Genomic DNA, 23,093 nt, shown 5'->3' with positions numbered 1-23,093 from the left:
GTACGTAAGCATCCACTAACCCTGTACTTGATTGGAGATTCGGAGATCCGACGTGCGAGGGGGTTTATCCAACTGATGTGGCATTTTGCATCATGCGCACTACCTAGCTAGATTATGGAAAGGCCGGTCTTGTTCGATAGATAGATATGGTCCTAAAGATCAAAAGATGTAGTTTGTATGGCTAACATGTTCTTCTAAAGATCAAAAGACATGGGTTGGGCTTTTCTTTCCGACATTGGCAGACCGATGACAATCGCTCATTAAGCACACAATTAACTTGATTGTACGTGATCTTTGTTTACCTATGCCTTCTTCGGCCAAGTTGGATGCTCATGCAGCCCTGCTGCCCACGTATTATTCGTCTGCCCCTCTCTCAGTGCATACTATCAGCAGGTGAATTTGTTCTTTACTGTATGTTGTTTTTACCGTACGTATGTTGTGCATCCACCTCCACGGGGGCAGTAACGACCCATATATAGGAAATTCTTGTGTTGAGAATGTTATCAACAACTTTACCTTTTATCCACATAGTTGCGGATAAGCTCAACACATGCATGAACCGGCGGTTGGAATTTTGTTCGCTCCATTGTTTGTGTTATGTTTATGAAAATAGCAAAATAAATGGGACGCGTCACTATAGAAAAATGGCAATTTGTCCCGGTTCGTAAGGCCCATTTGTCCCGGTTGGGGAACGGAACTATAGGGTCGGTATTAAAGCCCTAAACCTTTAGTCCCGGTTCTTACACCAACCGGGACAGATGGGCCTCCACATGGCCGCTGCGGCGAGCTCAGGCAGGAGGACCAAAAGGCATCCACGCGTCAGCAGCTGGCTTCCTTTTGCTTCCTAGAACCTCCTTACGACTGTCCATACATTTTTTCCATTCTTTGATTTTCATGTCTCCTCTTCTTTTAGAAATCCGATATGAACATGTGAGATTCGTAGGATGACCTGGCCGTATGTTCAAAACATCAAGGCGACCATTCTGATACATCAGATGAGCCACACAATCATTCAAGATTATCTGTTAAAAACATAGTAATAACTTCGTAGTTACCAATGTAGTTAAGTTTCAAAAGAATTTATGCAAAAGATGCACAGATGTCGTAATAGTAAAAAATCTTACCATGGCATCTCCATGGATGTTACCGTAGTTCAACACATGCACTAGTGGCACGTATTCACCATAATGTGGAGGAGTTTTATAATAGATATTGTAATTCTCAAGACCAGTACAAAATGCGACCAGATGATTTTTCTCCTGATAAGTTAACTCAAAGCCATCGGTGTAGTGGGTTTTGTGTACCATCTTCCGCACACTGTTTGAACAATGAAAATAAGCTGTCAATGGAAATAAGCTGTCAACTATTTTGAAATAAACAATATAAATTAGCTAATAACTATGTTTAAGAAACTCACATAGCGGTAGAATTGGAAGCGTATCAACAAGGACCCAAATGTCCATATTGTTTTGCTCGATGTCAGGATCACCAAGATCCATGGTGACAAGCATATCCTCATAAAAACCATACATCTTGCAAAGTGCTTCCCAATTTGGGCAACCAAAATAGGTTACGCTCTCAGAATTATACATATTTACTTCAAAATCCATACCATGATGAGTCCTTAGGTGAATTTTCGTTGTTTCAAAACTTTCATGGTCTTCAAAACCCATCCTCTCCAAGACATAGCCTTGCATGGCATGGGATAAGCTAGTCGAATTGTAAAAGATGAAAATTACACATTGAAATATTTGAATTCGTGCTTAATTACGAAAAAAACACTTGTCGTCATTGCATACCGTTTCAACATCGAAGGTCTCCTCGAGTTTAATGCTGAAGCGCCGATCTTCGTCCAGGTGAGGCCTATCGCACAGACCTCAGTCGTCGTGGCACCAGTCGCACTCCCCCGGGAGACTTTCGTCGTCCGAGTACGACATTTCCTATGTTCATAATTCAAATATTAAACTTGTACAATTAAATATATGTACTAAAAAACCTAAATTAGATTATTATTATTCATCACGGGTTGACTATCGGTCTGTCGAGTCTTTTCTTGAAAAGTCTCAACTCACGTGGTGTATATATTCGACCGTCGGAGATGGTAGCTCCACCTTTCGTTCCCGAGTGCATCATTACACCAAATTGTCTAGCACACGGGAACGAAGGAGAAGCTACCCCCACGACAATAGTCGGGATTCTTCGTCCTCTCATATATATATGGTGGAGACTCTCCCTCACTGATTCCTCTATGACATTTGCGACCGTCGGTGATGGTAGCTCCTCCTTTCGTTCCCGAGTGCATTACACCAAATTGTCTAGCACACGGGAACGAAGGAGAAGCTACCCCCACGACAACAGTCGGGATTCTTCGTCCTCTCATATCTGGTGGAGACTCGACAGACTTAAAGTCAACCCAAAATATCGTTTAATTATCTTTCTAAAAAAGGACGTATCGAGCGCCTGAAATTTGCCGGAACGGAAATATACATGTTTTTATCTACATCATATGAGCATTCAAACTTGATGGCCATTACATTTCAATGGTTGAAAATATGAGCAAAAACCTTTGAAAATATTTTATATGACTCATATTGACATGGTGATTTGGCTGGTCTCACCTCGAGGTCGGAGGGGTGTCGGTGAGGGGGACGACGGCGGGGATGATGGAGGGGGCTCCTAGATTTCTGCAAAAACAAAAACCCTATAAGCTATCAACTAATCAAATGCATACGCCTTGCATAGTGCTCTCCTATTTTAGCATTCAAAGTAGGAGTAGTTTTCCAATTTGAGCATTCAATAAGCAAAACCAAATCGTAAAATAAATTAGTATTCAAATTAGCATGCATTCAATAAGCAAAACTACATCATCTCTTGCGTCCGTACATCATCGAATATTATCACTAATACACCTCGAATAGTATCATACATATAGCATCGCTAATACAGCTAGAACCGTAGCGCCCGACGGGTATCGGCGCGGGCGGTGGACACCCAAAGAGAAGGAACCATCACATGATCATAGCTCAAGTGAGATCCTTGAAGAACCACCCAGGTATTGGAGAACCAGCCCTCCAACGCAACCATGTAGCGACGGACGTGCTCGTCCTCCTCGCTGACATGGTGACATACCATCTCCGCGGTGTCCGGAAGCCTCGGCACCGTCACTGGCCCACGCGACTGCCACCAAACAAGGTTCGGGTCAACGACGGGATGGCTCCTCACCAAGCTATGCCCCCCGGAAGGTAGCACCTCCCAATACCAGCCCGGCGGAGGCCAGTCCCGGACATGGCCCCTCTGATCAAGCAGGCCTCCTCCGCCGAGTCGATGACGAGGATGCGGGATAGGCATCGTCGACGTCGATGCGGGAATTATTGCTTTAACTAAAAAATAAACTAGTTCTATTAATTTTCTTGCTAAAAATAAACTTCTTCTATAGTAAAATAAAGTAGTTTTATTAAATCAACTAGTTCAACTACTAAGCACTTACTATAAATAAAATAAACTAGTACTTACTAAGAATAAACTACTTCTATAGTAAAATAAAGTAGTTTTATTAAATCAACTAGTTCAAATACTAAGCACTTACTATAAATAAAATAAAGTAGTACTTACTAAATATAAAATACTTCTATATATAGTAAAATAAAGAAGTTTTATTAAATCAACTAGTTCAACTACTAAGCACTTACTATAAATAAAATAAAGTAGTACTTACTAAAAATAAACTAATTCTATATATAGTAAAATAAAGTAGTTTTATTAACTCAACTAGTTCAACTACTAAGCACTTACTATAATAAAATAAAGTAGTACTTGATATGTCTCCAACGTATCTATAATTTTTTATTGTTCCATGCTATTATATTATCCATCTTGGATGTGTCACTAGTAGAAAAAGGGTCTAATGTGAAACTCGTTAGTCCCGGTTTGGTATTGAACCGGCACTAAACTGACCATTAATGCCGGTTCCAACGGCCAGGCGGGCGGCCCTCATTAGTACCGGTTCGTGGCGAATCTTTAGTACCGGTTCGTGCCACGAACCGATACTAAAGAGGTGGTGGCCTTTAGTACGGGTTGGTGGCTCCAACCAGTACTAAGGGGGGGGGGGTCTTTAGTACCGGTTGGAGCCACCAACCGGTACTAAAGGTGGTGCGCTGCCACCCGCAGTGCACAATGTTTAGTCCCACCTCGCTAGTTGAGAGGAGCTCGCACCGGTTTATAAGCCCCGCCGCGGCTACCGTGTCGAGCTCCTCTCTAAGCAGGCCTTTGTGGGCCTATTGCAAGTCTTCTGCCCTGTGGGGCCTACTGGGCCGTACGGGCCTGCATCCTGGCCCAACTAGAGATTGGGTTTCTAGTCGTATGCAGGCCGTGCCGGCCCAGTAGGCTGGCTGTTTTTTCTTTATTTCAAAAATAAAAATAAAAATAATCCTTACCAGCCGGGACTAAAGGTCCCCCAGACCACGGCGCGCCTCGTGCCACGTGGTGGGCCTTTGGTCCTAGTTCGTGTTAAACCGGGACTAAGGGGGGGGGACCTTTAGTCCCCACTCTTTAGTACCTGTTTCAAAACCGGTACTAAAGGTCCTTACGAACCGGTACTAAAAGTCGTTTTTCTACTAGTGTTTATGGGCTTTATTTTACACTTTATATTACTTTTGGGATTAACCTATTGACCCAGAGCCCAGTGCCAGTTCCTGTTTTTTCCTTTGTTTCAGTGTTTCGCAGAAAAGGGATATCAAACGGAGTCGAAACGGAATGAAACCTTCAGGAGAAGTTATTTTTGGAAGGAAAGCAACCCGGGAGACTTGGAGTCCACGTCAAGGAAGCAACGAGGAAGGCACGAGGCAGGGGGCGCACCCTCCACCCTCGTGGGCCCCTCGTGGCTCCCCTGACGTATTTCTTTCACCTATATATACCAATATACCTTAAAAACTTCGGGGAACAGAAGAGATCGGGAGTTCCGCCACCGCAAGCCTCTGTAGCCACCAAAAAACAATCGGGACCCTGTTCCGGCACCCTGCCGGAGGGGGGACCCTCACCGGTGGCCATCTTCATCATCCCGGCGCTCTCCATGACGAGGAGGGAGTAGTTCACCCTCAGGGCTGAGGGTATGTACCCATAGCTATGTGTTTGATCTCTCTCTCTCTCTCGTGTTCTTGATTTGGCACGATCTTGATGTATCGCGAGCTTTGCTATTATAGTTGGATCTTATGTTTCTTCTCCCCCTCTACTCTCTTGTAATGGATTGAGTTTTCCCTTTGAAGTTATCTTATTGGATTGAGTCTTTAATGATTTGAGAACACTTGATGTATGTCTTGCCGTGTGTATCTGTGGTGACAATGGGATATCACGTGATTAACTTGATGTATGTTTTGGTGATCAACTTGTGGGTTCCGCCCATGAACCTATGCATAGGGGTTGGCACACGTTTTCGTCTTGACTCTCCGGTATAAACTTTGGGGCACTCTTTGAGGTTCTATGTGTTGGTTGAATAGATGAATCTGAGATTGTGTGATGCATACCGTATAATCATACCCACGGATACTTGAGGTGACATTGGAGTATTTAGGTGACATTAGGGTTTTTGTTGATTTGTGTCTTAAGGTGTTATTCTAGTACGAACTCTAGGGCTGTTTGTGACACTTATAGGAATAGCCCAATGGATTGATTGAAAAGAATAACTTTGAGGTGGTTTCGTACCCAACCATAATCTCTTCGTTTTTTCTCCGCTATTAGTGACTTTGGAGTGACTCTTTGTTGCATGTTGAGGGACAATTATATGATCCAGTTATGTTATTATTGTTGAGAGAACTTGCACTAGTGAAAGTATGAACCCTAGGCCTTGTTTCCTAGCGTTGCAATACCGTTTACGCTCACTTTTACCACTTGTTACCTTGCTGTTTTTATATTTTAAGATTACAAAAACCTATATCTACCCTCCATATTGCACTTGTATCACCATCTCTTCGCCGAACTAGTGCACCTATACAATTTACCATTGTATTGGGTGTGTTGGGGACACAAGAGACTCTTTGTTATTTGGTTGCAGGGTTGCTTGAGAGAGACCATCTTCATCCTACACCTCCCACAGATTGATAAACCTTAGGTCATCCACTTGAGGGAAATTTTCTACTGTCCTACAAACCTCTGCACTTGGAGGCCCAACAACATCTACAAGAAGAAGGTTGTGTAGTAGACATCAAGCAGTTTCTGGCGCCGTTGCCGGGGAGGTGAGTGCTTGAAGGTATATCTTTAGATCTTGCAATCGAATCTTTTTGTTTCTTGTTTTATCACTAGTTTATATTATAAAAGAAAACTACCAAAAAAATGGAATTGAGTTTGTCTCATACGCTTCATCTTTTTAATATCTTTCGTGAGTATGATGGAAAGGAAAATTGTGCCGAAGTGTTAGAAGAAGAATGCATTAAAATGTTTGGCACTGAATCTTTGAATGATGAGCATGATTGCAATGTTGTTAGTATGAACTCCTTGAATATCCATAGTACTAATGATGATTGCACTAGTTATGATGAAAATGTCTCCTATAAACTAAATTTGTGGATTGCATTGGGTTTGCCAGTACACACCAAATAGGGAAGATAGATATTGCAAGAGGCATAAGCATTTAGAAACTAAATTGTTGCAAGAAACGCTAGATTTTTGTGCTGAAAATTTAATTTTTCTTGGCCGTACTTGTGAACTTTGCAATGAAAGTGGTCATTTAGCTATCCGATGCAAATTGTTTCATGATCTAATCGTGTCCAAAAATTGTGATGAGTTGATTTCCCTTGCACATTATAATGAACTTAGCTTGCTTATGGGTTGCGAAGAAATGAAACATATAACTAGGCATCTTCCAGAATTTGCTCGTTATAAACTTCTTGGTTTTGATCTAGAGGAAATTTATATGTATTGTGCGGTGAATTGCATTGAAAATCCTCATATTGCAAATTACATAAAGAAAAGAAAGCAAATAGAAGATGAAGAGAACACTAATGAAAGGGAAGAGACTTCCCAATATTCTCCTATTATTTCTTATGATGAATCAGGTAACGAGGAGGAGCCTTCTATTCAACCAATCTCATTAATAAGGAGCTCCAAAAAGAGGATTGAACCCACACATGAGGTGAAGAAGAAGAAAAGAAAAAGGAAGATAGGTAAAAAGATATCTCTCCCAAATAATGTTGCTCCTATTATTGTTGTGCCCCATGAAAATGAATCAAAAATCATTGTGGAAGACGATGCACTTGATGACGATCTCATTATGCCTATTGCTTGTTGTGATGATTATGATTGGGAAGATAATGATACTTCCTATGATCTTGAAAATCTTTTTGGCACTTGCTTGGAAGAATATGATAATTGTTATACTATTGGTGCTATCCATACTATTAATGATGAGAGTGATTATGCTTATGATATGAAAAGGCCCAAGCTTGGGCATGCTATGTTTGATGAAGATGATATTTTTGAGAATATATTTGCTGCAATTAATGTTTGTCCCAAGCTTGGGGATGCTATGGTTGATGAAGATGATATGTTTAGTCCCCCAAGTTTTGATGAGCAAATTTATTATGATGAAAGCATGCCTCCTATCTATGATGATTATTGTGATGACACGTATGCTATAAAGAATAATGATAACCATGAAACTTGTCATCTTGATCTTAATTTTCAATCACATGATAGTTATTTTGTTGAGTTTGCTCCCACTATTCCGAATGAGAAGAATTTTGCTTATGTGGAGAGTAATAAAATTTCTATGCTTGTAGATCATGAAAAGAATGCTTTAGGTGCTGGTTATATTGTTTAATTCATTCTTGATGCTACTGAAAATTATTATGAGGGAGGAAATATGCTTGTAGAAATTGCAATAATATCAAGTTTCCTCTCTATGTGCTTAAATTTTTGAAGTTATTCTTGTTTTGCCTTCCTATGCTAGTTGATTATTGTTCCCATAAGTTGTTTGCTCACAAAATCCCAATGCATAGGAAGTGGGTTAGACTTAAATGTGCTACTTATATTCTTCATGATGCTCTCTTTATGTTTCAATTCATCTTTTATGTGAGCATCATTGAAATCATCATGCCTAGCTAGGGGAGTTAAACGATAGCGCTTGTTGGGAGGCAACCCAATTTTATTTTAGTTTCTTGCTTTTTGGTTCTGTTTAGTAATAAATAATCCATCTAGCCTATTTTTAGATGTGTTTTTATGTTTTAATTAGTGTTTGTGCCAAGTAGAACCTTTGGGAAGACTTGGGTGAAGTCTTTATGATCCTGCTGTAAAAAACAGAAACTTTAGCGCTCACGAGATTAGCTTCAACTTTTTACTGGAGAGTGCTATTTAGTTGATTATTTTTGCATATGATTACTAGACAAATTCCTCAGGTCCACTAATTTATTTTAGAATTTTCGGAGTTCCAGAAGTTTGCGTTAGTTACAGATTACTACAGACTGTTCTGTTTTTGACAGATTCTGTTTTTCGTGTGTTGTTTGCTTATTTTGATGACTCTATGGCTAGTAAAATAGTTTATAAACCATAGAGAAGTTGTGATACAGTAGGTTTAACACAATTATAAATAAATAATGAGTTCATTACAGTACCTTGAAGTGGTGTTTTGTTTTCTTTCGCTAACGGAGCTTACGAGTTTTCTGTTAAGTTTTGTGTTGTGAAGTTTTCAAGTTTTGGGTAAAGATTCGATGGACTACGGAATAAGGAGTGGCAAGAGCTTAAGCTTGGGGATGCCGAAGGCACCCCAAGGTAATATTCAAGGACAACCAAGAGCCTAAGCTTGGGGATGCCCTGGATGGCATCCCCTCTTTCGTCTTCATTCATCGGTAACTTTACTTGGAGCTATATTTTTATTCACCACATGATATGTGTTTTGCTTGGAGCGTCATTTTATGTTCTTTAGCTTTGCTTGCTGTTTGAATAAAATACTAAGATCTGAAATTATTAAATGGGAGAGTCTTCACATAGGTGCATAATTATTTAACTACTCATTGATCTTCATTTATATCTTTCGGAGTAGTTTGTCATTTGCTCTAGTGCTTCACTTTTATCCTTTTAGAGCACGGCGGTGGTTTTATTTTGAAGAAATAGATGAACTCTCATGCTTCACTTATATTATTTTGAGAGTCTTAAACAGCATGGTAATGTGCTTAATCCTAATATGCTAGGTATTCAAGATTAGTAAAAACTTTCTTATGAGTGTGTTGAATACTATGAGAAGTTTGATGCTTGATAATTCTTTTGAGATATGAAGATGGTGATATTAGAGTCATGCTAGTTGAGTAGTTGTGAATTTGAGAAATAATTGTGTTAAAGTTTGTGATTCCCGTAGCATGCACGTATGGTGAACCGTTATGTGATGAAGTCGGAGCATGATTTATTTATTAATTGTCTTCCTTATGAGTGGCGGTCGGGGACGAGCGATGGTCTTTTCCTACCAATCTATCCCCCTAGGAGCATGCGCGTATTACTTTGTTTTGATAACTAATAGATTTTTGCAATAAGTATGTGAGTTCTTTATGACTAATGTTGAGTCCATGGATTATACGCACTCTCACCCTTCCACCATTGCTAGCCTCTCCAAATATCGCGCACCTTTCGCCGGTATCATACACCCACCATATATCTTCCTCAAAAAAGCCACCATACCTACCTATTATGGCATTTCCATAGCCGTTCCGAGATATATTGCCATGCAACTTTCCACCGTTCCGTTTATTATGACACGCTCCATCATTGTGATATTGCTTTGCATGATCATGTAGTTGACATCGTATTTGTGGCAAAGCCACCGTTCATAATTCTTTCATACATGTCACTCATGAGTCATTGCACATCCCGGTACATCGCCGGAGGCATTCATATAGAGTCATATTTTGTTCTAAGTATCGAGTTGTAATTCTTGAGTTGTAAGTAAATAAAAGTGTGACGATCATCATTATTAGAGCATTGTCCCAGTGAGGAAAGGATGATGGAGACTATGATTCCCCCACAAGTCGGGATGAGGCTCCGGACGAAAAATAAAAAAAAAGGAAAAAAGAGGCCATAAAAAAGAGAAAGGCCCAAATAAAAAAATAAAAAATGAAAAAATGAGAGAAAAAGAGAGAAGGGACAATGCTACTATCCTTTTACCACACTTGTGCTTCAAAGTAGCACCATAATCTTCATGATAGAGAGTATCCTATGTTGTCACTTTCATATACTAGTGGGAGTTTTACATTATAGAACTTGGCTTGTATATTCCAATGATGGGCTTCCTCAAAATGCCCTAGGTCTTCGTGAGCACGCAAGTTGGATGCACACCCACTTAGTTTCTTTTTGAGCTTTCATACACTTATAGCTCTAGTGCATCCGTTGCATGGCAATCCCTACTCACTCACATTGATATCTATTGATGGGCATCTCCATAGCCCGTTGATACGCCTAGTTGATGTGAGACTATCTTCTCCTTTTTGTCTTCTCCACAACCACCATTCTATTCCACATATAGTGCTATGTCCATGGCTCACGCTCATGTATTGCGTAAAAAGTTTGAGAACGTCAAAAGTATGGAACAATTGCTTGGCTTGTCATCGGGGTTGTACATGATTTAAATATTTTGTGTGCTGAAGATAGAGCATAGCCAGACTATATGATTTTGTAGGGATAACTTTCTTTGGCCATGTTATTTAGAGAAGACATAATTGCTTAGTTAGTATGCTTGAAGTATTATTATTTTTATGTCAATATGAACTTTTATCTTGAATCTTTCGGATCTGAATATTCGTACCACAATTAAGAAGAATTACATTGAAATTATGCCAAGTAGCATTCCACATCAAAAATTCTGTTTTTATCATTTACCTACTCGAGGACGAGCAGGAATTAAGCTTGGGGATGCTGATACGTCTCCAACGTATCTATTATTTTTTATTGTTCCATGCAATTATATTATCCATCTTGGATGTTTATGGGCTTTATTTTACACTTTTATATTAGTTTTGGGACTAACCTATTGACCCAGAGCCCAGTGCCAGTTCCTATTTTTTCCTTTGTTTCAGTGTTTCACAGAAAAGGAATATCAAACGGAGTCGAAATGGAATGAAACCTTCTGGAGAAGTTATTTTTGGAAGGAAAGCAACCCGGGAGACTTGGAGTCCACGTCAAGGAAGCAACAAGGAAGGCACGAGGCAGGTGGGCGTGCCCACCCCCCTGGGCGCGCCCTCCACCCTCGTGGGCCCCTCGTGGCTCCCCTGACGTATTTCTTTCACCTATATATACCAATATACCCTAAAAACTTCGGGGAACAGAAGAGATCGGGTGTTCCGCCGCCGCAATCCTCTGTAGCCACCAAAAACCAATCGGGACCCTGTTCCGGCACCCTGCCGGAGGGGGGGGGACCCTCACCGGTGGCCATCTTCATCATCCCGGCGCTCTCCATGACGAGGAGGGAGTAGTTCACCCTCGGGGCTGAGGGTATGTACCAGTAGCTATGTGTTTGATCTCTCTCTCTCTCTCGTGTTCTTGATTTGGCACGATCTTGATGTATCGCGAGATTTGCTATTATAGTTGGATCTTATGTTTCTTCTCCCCCTCTACTCTCTTGTAATGGATTGAGTTTTCCCTTTGAAGTTATCTTATCGAATTGAGTCTTTAATGATTTGAGAACACTTGATGTATGTCTTGCCGTGCGTATCTGTGGTGACAATGGGATATCACGTGATTAACTTGATGTATGTTTTGGTGATCAACTTGCGGGTTCCGCCCATGAACCTATGCATAGGGGTTGGCACACGTTTTCGTCTTGACTCTCCGGTATAAACTTTGGGGCACTCTTTCAGGTTCTATGTGTTGGTTGAATAGATGAATCTGAGATTGTGTGATGCATATCATATAATCATACCCACGGATACTTGAGGTGACATTGGAGTATCTAGGTGACATTAGGGTTTTGGTTGATTTGTGTCTTAAGGTGTTATTCTAGTACGAACTCTAGGGCTGTTTGTGGCACTTACAGGAATAGCCCAACGGATTGATTGGAAAGAATAACTTTGAGGTGGTTTCGTACCCTACCATAATCTCTTCGTTTGTTCTCCGCTATAAGTGACTTTGGAGTGACTCTTTGTTGCATGTTGAGGGATAGTTATATGATCCAGTTATGTTATTATTGTTGAGAGAACTTGCACTAGTGAAAGTATGAACCCTAGGCCTTGTTTCCTAGCATTGCAATACCGTTTACGCTCACTTTTACCACTTGTTACCTTGCTGTTTTTATATTTTCATATTACAAAAACCTATACCTACCATCCATATTGCACTTGTATCACCATCTCTTCGCCGAACTAGTGCACCTATACAATTTACCATTGTATTGGGTGTGTTGGGGACACAAGAGACTCTTTGTTATTTGGTTGCAGGGTTGCTTGACAGAGACCATCTTCATCCTACGCCTCCCACGGATTGATAAACCTTAGGTCATCCACTTGAGGGAAATTTGCTACTGTCCTACAAACCTCTGCACTTGGAGGCCCAACAACGTCTACAAGAAGAAGGTTGTGTAGTAGACATCAGTACTTACTAAAAATAAACTACTTCCATAGTAAAATAAAGTAGTTTTATTAAATCAACTAGTTCAACTACTAAGCACTTACTCTAAATAAAATAAAGTAGTACTTACTTAAAATAAACTAGTTTAACTAGTTCTATTATTTATCGACCCCCCCTCATGTCGAAGTTATCGGGGAGGGGGTATATCGACCACGACATACCCGATAAAAAATAAGAAGAGGAAGAAGAAGAGGAAGAAGAAAAAAAAGAGGAGAAGAAGAAAGGGATAGAGGAGAAGATTGAAAAAAAAGAAGAAAAAAAAGAGGAGAAGAAGAAAGGAATAGAGGAGAAGAAGAAAAAATAGATATTTACTATTTTTTCTTCTTCTCGTCTATTCCTTTCTTCTTCTCCTCTTTTTTCTTCTTCTTTTTTCCCCTTCTTATTTATTTCTCCTCTTCTTCTCCTTCTTCTTCTCCTTCTTCTTCTTCTTCTTATTTTCCTTTTTCCTCTCCTTCTTTTTCTTCTTCTTCCTTCTTCCTTCTTCCTCTTTTCTTCCTTTTCCTTATTTTACTTTTTCCTCCGCACTAACCTAAAATGCACTAACCTAAAATCGATATCTACTAACAACCTAAACAAAAAACTGAAAAAACAGGACATATAATCACACATATACATATAATCTGAAAAAAAACATCATAGGGGGCGCGGCGGCGCAGCGGCAGCGGCGACGGCCAGTACAGGGAGGAGGAGGAGGAGGAGGGGATCGGGGCGGCGCTCACAGCGGGCGCGGCGACGGCGACGACGACGAGGAGGCAGGGCCGGCGGCGTCGAGGCAGGGGTGGCGCGGGGCGGCGATGGCGTCGGGACGGCGCGGGACGGCGTCGGAGGCAGGGCGACGACGGCGAGGCAGGGGGGCTGCCTGGCGGCGTCGTCAGGGCAGGGAAGACGAACTGAATGAAAATTTTCACAAGTGTTGGCTTATATAGACGGAGCATTGGTCCCGGTTCATGGCACCAACCGGGACCAATGCCCCGCTTTAGTCCCGGTTGGTGCCACCAACCGGGACCAAAGGTCTTTTTTCAGCAGCCCAAAGGGCGGGAAGCAGAGGCCTTTGGTCCCGGTTGGTTGCACCAATCGGGACTAAAGGGGAGGCATTGGTCCCGGTTGGTGCCACGAACCGGTACCAATGCACCCCTTTAATCCCGGTTGGTGCAACCAACCGGGACCAACGGCCTTGCACAACGGCATGGTGGTGGGAGTTTAGTCCGACCTCGCTAGCTGAGAGAGAGCCGCACCTGTTTATAAGGTGCGGTGCGCCTGAGCTGTCGAGCTCCTCTCTAAAGCAGGCTTACGGACCTAACCCCTTTGTACATGCCTGTGGGCCTACTCGGCCTTCTGCGGGCCTGAATCCTGGCCCACCTGGTTGGTTGGGTTTCTAGTCGTATTCAGGCCGTGGTGGCCCAGTAGGCGGCATTTTTTTTTTTCCTTTTTTTGTTTTTTGCATTATTTATTTTCCTTTTTTTGCTTTATTTTTTAATTCTATTTTCTTTTAGGTCACAAAAATTATAAACTTTCTGTTAGTGCCATTAGTTTTCAAATTTGATTTTTGAGTGATTTTTTCCTACTATTTAATATTACTGTGTTTTATCATTATACTCAATTTGGTAATTTTAGGTTATTTTAAATATCTGTTTTAATGAAAAACAGATTTTGTTATTTTAGTTTTCTATTAAAGTTTCTAACAAAAAATTTCTTTATGAAAATTCTTTTTGCTTTTAATGTTTTGAATAAAAAGTTGTTAGATAGTTTTAGTTGCATAAATTTTATATAATTTTAGTTTCAAAAATACTAGAGGTTTATAAAAGATTTTTAGTTGATTCCTTTTGCTTTTAGTTGCATAAATTCTTAGAAAATTCTTTTTGCTTTTAATGTTTTGAACAGAAATAGAAACTTTCAACCTTTTTTGAACTTATTTCAACTCCAGAATTTTTCTGTCTTCAAAATGGACCATTCAACCGGGACCTCATCAATTTTCAACCCTTTCTAACTTCATTTGTTATTTTTCATGCATTTACTGATTTGGTTGAGCTAAATGACCCTGAAATTGAAAAGCATTTCAAATGAACTCTGAAAAGCTTGAAAGTTGGCATGGCATCATCATTTCACCCACATAGCATGTGCAAAAAAGTAGAGAGGGTTACGGCAAAAACTGGATGCACTTCGTGTACAAAACGGACAATCTCTTTCGAAGTATCAGGGTTTCATACAGAAACTCGTCTGTTACATGGATATTCTTGATCTAAGGCATCATCAAAATAGTCATGGAGAGAAAGTATTCACTTTTTCTTCGCTTATGTCCTTTGTTTATTGTGCGGTAACCATGGATAATCTTCATCATTTAACAGGGTGCTTGGGTCAGCGTTGACTTTGAAGGGAGGAATTTCATGAAACTTTTCATAATCTTCGGACATGTCTGTCTTGCCCTCCACTCCCACGATGTCTCTTTTTCCTGAAAGAACTATGTGGTGCTTTGGCTCATTGTATGATGTGTTCGCTTCCTTATCTTTTCTTTTTCTCGGTTTCGTAGACATGTCCTTCACATAGAAAACCTGCGGCACATCATTGGCTAGGACGAACGGTTCGTCTGTGTACCCAAGATTGTTCAGATCCACTGTTGTCATTCCGTACTGTGGGTCTACCTGTACCTCGCCTCCTGACAGATTGACCCATTTGCACTTAAACAAAGAGACCTTAAAATCATGTCCATAGTCAAGTTCCCATATGTCCACTATGTAACCATAATATGTGTCCTTTCCCCTATTGGTTACTGCATCAAAGCGGACACCGCTGTTTTGGTTGGTGCTATTTTCATCTTGGGCGATCGTGTAAAATGTATTCCCATTTATCTCGTATCCTTTGTAAGTCTATACAGTCGAAGATGGTCCCCTGGACAACGAGTACAGCTCATCACAAACAGTGGTGTCACCTCTGAGATGTGTTTCCAACCAACTATCGAAAGTCCTGATGTGTTCACATGTAATCCAGTCGTCACACTGCTCCAGGTGTTTGGAGCGCAGACTGTTCTTGTGTTCATCGACATACGGGGCCACCAAAGTAGAGTTCTGTAGAACTGTGTAGTGTGCTTCAGACCAAGAATGCCCGTCCCTGTATATTATTGAGTCCCCTCCAAGCGTGCCTTTTCCAGTCAGTCTCCCCTCATACCACGATTTAGGGAGACCAATCTTATTAAGGCCAGGAATGAAGTCAACACAAAATCCAATGACATCCTCTGTTTGATAGCCCATGGAGATGCTTCCTTCTGGCCTAGCGCGGTTACGGACATATTTCTTTAGGACTCCCCGGAACCTCTCAAAGGGGAACATATTGTGTAGAAATACGGGGCCCAGAATGACAATCTCGTCGACTAGATGAACTAGGACGTGCGTCATGATATTGACGAAGGATGGTGGGAACACCAGCTCGAAACTGACAAGACATTGCGCCATATCACTCCTTATCCTTGGTATGATTTCTGGATCATCACCTTCTGAGAGATTGTATTGAGGAATGCACATAGCTTCACAATGGCTAATCGGACGTTTTGCGGTAGAACCCCCTCAATGCAACCGGAAGCAGTTGCGTCATAATCACGTGGTAGTCATGAGACTTTAGGTTCTGGAACTTTTTCTCTGGCATATTTATTATTCCCTTTATATTCGACGAGAAGCCAGTCGGGACCTTCATACTGAGCAGACATTCAAAGAATATTTCCTTCTCTTCTTTGGTAAGAGCGTAGCTGGCAGGACCTTCATACTGCTTTGGAGGCATGCCGTCTTTTTCGTGCAAATGTTGCAGGTCCTCCTGTGCCTCTGGTGTATCTTTTGTCTTCCCATACACGCCCAAGAAGCCTAGCAGGTTCACACAAAGATTCTTCGTCACGTGCATCACGTCGATTGAAGAGCGGACCTCTAGGTCTTTCCAGTTGGGTAGGTCCCAAAATATAGATTTCTTCTTCCACATGGGTGCGCCTCCCTCAGCGTTATTCGAAACAGATAGTCCGCCGGGACCCTTTCCAAAGATTACGTGTAAATCATTGATCATAGCAAGTATGTGATCACCGGTACGCATGGCAGGCTTCTTCCGGTGATCTGCCTCGCCTTTGAAATGCTTGCATTTCTTTCGACATTGATGGTTGGTCAGAAGAAATCGACGATGGCCCAGATACACATTCTTCCTACATTTGTCCAGGTATATACTTTCGGTGTCAGCTAAACAGTGCATGCATGCGTGGTATCCCTTGTTTGTCTGTCCTGAAAGTTTACTGGGAGCGGGCCAATCATTGACGGTTACAAACAGCAACGCGTGCAGGTTAAATTCCTCCTGTTTGTGCTCATCCCACACACGTACATCGTTTCCATTCCACAGCTGTAAAAGTTATAATGGCCTTAGGTACACATCAATGTCTTTGCCGGGTTGCTTAGGGCCTTGGATGAGAACTAGCATCATAATGAACTTCCGCTTCATGCACATCCAAGGAGGAAGGTTATACATACATAGAGTCACGAACCAGGTGCTGTGATTGCAGCTCTGCTCCCCGAAAGATTAATGCCATCCACGCTTAAACAAAACCATACGTTCCTTGGGTCACCTGCAAACTCAGCCCAGTACTTGCTCTCGATTTTTCTCCACTGCGATCGGTCAGCGGGTGCTCTCAACTTCCCATCTTTCTTACGGTCCTCTCTGTGCCATCTGAACAACGGTTTCAACCGTCATATTATGGGATCATACCACATCACCTTCGCAGGAACCCTCTTCCTGGGGGGCTCGCCGTCAACATCACCAGGGTCATCTCGTCTGATCTTATACCGCAATGCACCGCATACCGGGCATGCGTTCAAATCCTCGTACGCACCACGGTACAGGATGTAGTCATTAGGGCATGCATGTATCTTCTGCACCTCCAATCCTAGAGGGCATACAACCTTCTTTGATGCGTACGTACTGTCGGGCAATTCGTTATCCTTTGGAAGCTTCTTCTTCAATATTTTCAGTAGCTTCTCAAATCCTTTGTCAGGCACAGCATTCTCTGCCTTCCACTGCAGCAATTCCAGTACGGTACCGAGCTTTGTGTTGCCATCTTCGCAATTGGGGTACAACCCTTTTTTGTGATCCTCTAACATGCGATCGAACTTCAGCTTCTGCTTTTGACTTTCGCACTGTCTCCTCGCATCAACAATGACCCGGCGGGGATCATCATCGGGCACAATATCGTCTGGTTCCTCTTGATCTTCAGCAGCTTCCCCCGTTGCAGCATCACCATATTCCGGGGGCACATAATTGTCATCGTCCTCTTCTTCTTTGCTGTCTTCCATCATAACCCCTATTTCTCCGTGCCTAGTCCAAACATTATAGTGTGGCATGAAACCCTTATAAAGCATATGGTTGTGAAGGATTTTCCGGTCAAAGTAAGACTTCGTATTCCCACATATAGGGAATGGACAACACATAAAACCATTCTGCTTGTTTGCCTCAGCCACTTCGAGAAAATTATGTACGCCCTTAACGTACTCGGAGGTGTGTCTGTCACCATACATCCATTGTCGGTTCATCTGCGTGCATTATATATAATTAAGTGTGTCAAAAACCATTATAGAATATCATGGATAGATAAGTGACCAAATTAATAGAAGTTCATCATCACATTAGAACCAGAGTACATACATAGTTCTCATTGACAAGCAATAATAAAAGTAAGAAAATTAGACAAGTATCAATCTAAAGTAAGAATTCTTTTCTTTCAGAAAGAAGATAAGAACAAGAGGCTCACCACGGTGGTGCCAGCGACGACATCGGCGCGGGCGATCGACGGCAGTGAAGATGGGGACAGGATGTGACGGACCGCTAAACCTATGCAAATCTCTGGGAAAATGGAGCTTCGAGGTCAAGCTTCGAGAGGAGAAAGCTTAACTAGTGTGGCTCGGGCATTTCATCGAACACCTCATGTGCATAGGAGGTGAGCTAGAGCACCCAAATGCCCTTCCCTCGCTGGCCAGAAAAAACAGAGCTCTGTGGAGTGCTCTGCTGCGGCGATGGGGTATATATAGGCAACGCATTTGTCCCGGTTCGTGGCTGAAACCGGGACTAAAGCCCCCCCTTTGTCCCGGTTCGAGCCACGAACCGGGACAAATGTATGTGGGCCAGAAGCGAGGCCCATTGGTCCCGGTTCGTGCCAGGAACTGGGACAAATGGGTCCAGACGAACCGGGACCAATGCTCACGAGGCCGCGGCCGGCTCCTTGGGCTCACGAACCGGGACGTATTCCCCCCATGGGTCCTGGTTCGTGACTGAACCGGAACTAATGGGATGGACAGGCCCAAACCAAAGCCCTGTTTTCTACTAGTGCGTCTAGCGGGCGGCTGGGCGCCCGCTAGCGCTTCTAGGCGGCCTGCCTTTTAGAAAACTTTCTGTCTCTTCGTCGCGATTAGGAAACCCGACTCTAAAATTACTGTAATCCAAAAGTGCTAAAAAGGACACTGCTAATTAATCACCCCTATGTGGTCTCTTCTCACATGATGGATACATGCATGTCGCTGCATTATTGTTCCTCATGTTTGTCCCTCGTGCATTAATTTTTGGTTTTCAAAATTATTAAAGACATATCTTCTAAACCGCGTGTCGAAATTCGGATCCGTTTTCACCGTTGAAACCCTCGCGACGTGCTCTTCAAAAGTAGATCCCGCATGGGGATGTTTCGAAGAACTAGTCTTCCTGCCAACTAAACACCAATGTGTGTGCAACTAGACTACATTGCCGTGCCAACTGAGCATATGTGTATGCCAATAGTCCTGCCAACTAAACATCAATGTGTGTGCAACTAGACTACATTGCCGCGCCAACTGAGCATATGTGTGTGCAACTAGTGTCCTGCCAACTAAACATCAATGTGTGTGCAACTAGACTACATTACAAGCCAACTGAGCATATGTGTGTGCCAATAGCACTGCCAACTAAACATCAATGTGTGTGCAACTAGATTATATTACAAACCAACTGAGCATATATGTGTGTAACTAGTCCTGCCAACTTAATATCAATGTGTGTGCAACTAGACTACATTGCTGCGTCAATTGCGCATATGTGTGTGCAACTAGTGTCCTGCCAACTAAACATCAATGTGTGTGCAACTAGACTACATTTTAAGCCAATTGAGCATAAATGTGTGCAACTAGTCTTCCTGCCAACTAAACATCAATGTGTGTGCTAGACAACATTACAAGCCAACTAAATATGAATGTGTGTGCAACTAGACTACATTACAAGCCAACTAAGCATATGTGTGTGCAACTAGACTACATTACAAGCCAACAAACGAGGGTTGCACATCGACTACTAGGTAGTTGGTCGGGACTAGTTGCACAACAAAGTTGTCATGGTTGCTAGATTGCAATCTCATAGGAAGTTGAATCATACAGATCCAAAAATTAGTTTTGGAAAAAGTTCACGATGTAGAACTAAAGTTGCACAATACAGTACTAAAGTTGCACCATATAGCACCAAAGTTGGCATCGAAAAAAATTCGTCGAAATATACCCATGCGGGATCTAGTTTCAAAGATCTCGTCGCAAGAGTTCCAGCAGTGAAAACGGATCTAAATTTCGACAAGCGGTTTGAAAGATATGACTTTTTAAAATTTAGAACTCCAAAATAAATGTGCGTGGATCTGTTCTTTTCGGAATGAGGTAATCAGTGTGTTCGCATTTAATACTAACAACCACATGCACTATAAGACAAAAAAATTAACACATAGATGCATGCAAGACCGGCCGCCTGTTTCGCCCAGATGGTGCGCGTGCACGAGGAATAATTTGGGAAATAAATGGGCGCAACAAGCCACTCCCAATATATGCGCATATGCAAGGTGGTTCCAGATAACACTAGTAGAAAAAGGGCCTATTGTCCCGGTTGGTAAGGGCCTTTTGTCCCGGTTTTTGAACCGGGACTAAAGGGTCGTTACTCATGCCCTAACCCTTTAGTCCCGGTTCTTACACGAACCGGGACAGATGGACCTCCACGTGGCCGGTCCGGCGAGCCCAGGCAGGAGGGCCTTTGGTCCCGGTTGGTGGCACTAACCGGGACCAATAGGCATCCACGCGTCAGCATTTCAGGGGCTGGGGTTTTTGTTTTTTTTTGAAGGGGGGGGGGGGTTGGGGGTTTTGGGGGGTTAATTTAGGTGTTTCATATATTGTGTTAGCTAGCTAATTAATAGAGAGAAGTGTCCTCTCTTATCTCCATGCTTGGTCAACGCTACGTACTATATACGTATGGAGAGGACTAGGCACGCTAGCTAGTAATCAAATGAAGGAAACAGAAGATCGTCATGAACATATGCATACAGAGAGAAGTGATATTGACCACCTCTCCTTCTCCGAGAGATTGGTCGAACAACAAGTTCTCATATATCTATCCGACACTACCGGCTACATATATACAATAATTATCTCTTACAATATAATCTCCTAATTAAATTGTAAGAACATAGGGTCCACATAGTATTCTCCGTTTTCAGCGATCACGTCGTCAAGGAAGAATGCCGCCAATTCCTCTTGAATTGCTCGCATACGATCTGGTGCTAGGAGTTCATCCCGCTTCCGAAACATCTCATTTGAAGAAGGGGGTCAATACATATATATGTGAATAAATGAAACTCAACACAAATGATGGTAATAAAATAAAATTGTGAATATTATTGCTTACGCACTTCATATTGTTCGTCAGAGTAGCCCTGCTCACAGGTCGTGTAGCGGATGGACTCGCAAACGTAGTATCCATAGTAATTATTCCCGGGTTCCTGCCACAACCACTTTACAAGAAATATAGGTCAATCAAACTGATAAGCAAGCATGCTAAATGGTATTGATGAAACTAGCGCTTGAATCACTAGGAGATGCACGGAACATGCTACTATAGTACTTACTTTGGGGTGTTTAAATTGCAGCTTCTTCGGCAGTCCCGGAGCTTTTTTGGTGAATTTTCTCCAAACCCTGCCAGACAAAGAAAACAATTACTTGATATCAGGAAATGAACAAAGTTGCTGATATGGTGGATAATGATCGATTTAACTTACTTCTCGAGCATTTGAGTCATGTTCGCATAGTCCTGGGGATCTTTTCGTCTCGAGTCTAAGACGGTTACTACTCCCTGCTCAAGCTTAATCTCTAGGAGAATATAGTGGAAGCTGCGCATGCATGCATAAGTCATCAATTACATTACCATAACCTGGACTAATAAGGGAAACCAAATATGCACAAGACAGTAACACTCACTTGAAGTTGTAAGGAAAGAGTATTATATCTTTGTTTTCATTTATTACCAACGATCGTAGCAAGTTGGCCTCGGTATTTTTGGCATGATATTTAACCTCAGTTGCATCTATGAGATTTGTGTTAATGAACCCAATATCACCGATTTGTCTTTTCTTCAATTCGGCGATCTTCAATCTGCATAATATAGTGAGGATAATTATAAATACATGCAATGAAAGAGCTGGCCTATATAGAGAGACTTAATGACAGAAGTAGTACTACTTACAGACAGTAGCAAGTGATCGTTGTTTTATCGAGGGCCTTTTGATTGAAAAACTGGAAGAACTCCTCAAATGGAACATTCAACAGTTCAATTCCAACGAGGTCATGCTCCGGTTTAACTCTCAGCGTCAAAGTATTCCTCCCCCCAGACTCTCTGCAGGTTTTCATGTACCAATCATGTAATCTTCGCATCATCGTTGTTAGAGATCTTTCATCTTTGACGAGAGGCTTCCCGTAATGGTATTTGTGTTCGCCCACCTCCAAGATATCATAATGTATATCGTCGGGCAGGTAATCTCCAAGATTGCTATAACCGGGCACCATCCTCAGATCATTAGCGAGAGGGGGGGCACGATTGGTTCGCTTGTTCACCGAGCTGGGCAATTTTTTTCCTAGCTCGTCGTTCTTTTAACCTTTGATCACTGATAGTACTTCCTGACCGCTCCGCTTCGGCAAATGTCTTTGCAATAATGCGCTCATAGTTGCCTTTCGGCGGAGACTTTGGTGGTTTTGTCAGGGCAGCCAGAGTGCGCTTCGCTTTCACCGGATCTACCTTCTCCTCCGGAGGTGGATGTTTATTTGCTTTCACCCCTTCAAAGAAGTTCGTCACTTCGGCTCGCACGATCTTCCTGGTTTCCTCCTTGGTCCTCTCATATGGTAACTTCTCTGGAGTCTTCAGAGAAGGACCGAATCTGTATTGCCTCCCGCCTCTGGCTGTACTGCTAGACGCCGGCAGAGCAGACGGAGCGGCTACGGCTGTCTTCTTTCCTTGCTTACGAGGCGGAGGAGAAGGACTATGACGCGCCGGAGGAGCCGGAGCGGCGACGGGTCTCTTCCACCCTTGCTGACGAGGCGGAGAATGAGGAGGCTGGCTGCTCTAGCGCGCCACGCGCCGGAGAAGGAGGCTGAGTGCCCCGATCACTCGCCGGAGGAGGAGGCGGAGTGCCGCCACGCGCCGGTGAAGGAGGTTGAGTG

This window comes from Triticum aestivum, chromosome 1D (genome assembly GCF_018294505.1).
Source record: "Triticum aestivum cultivar Chinese Spring chromosome 1D, IWGSC CS RefSeq v2.1, whole genome shotgun sequence".
NCBI classification, from domain to species: Eukaryota; Viridiplantae; Streptophyta; class Magnoliopsida; order Poales; family Poaceae; genus Triticum; species Triticum aestivum.
This window is presented reverse-complemented; position numbering follows the sequence as displayed.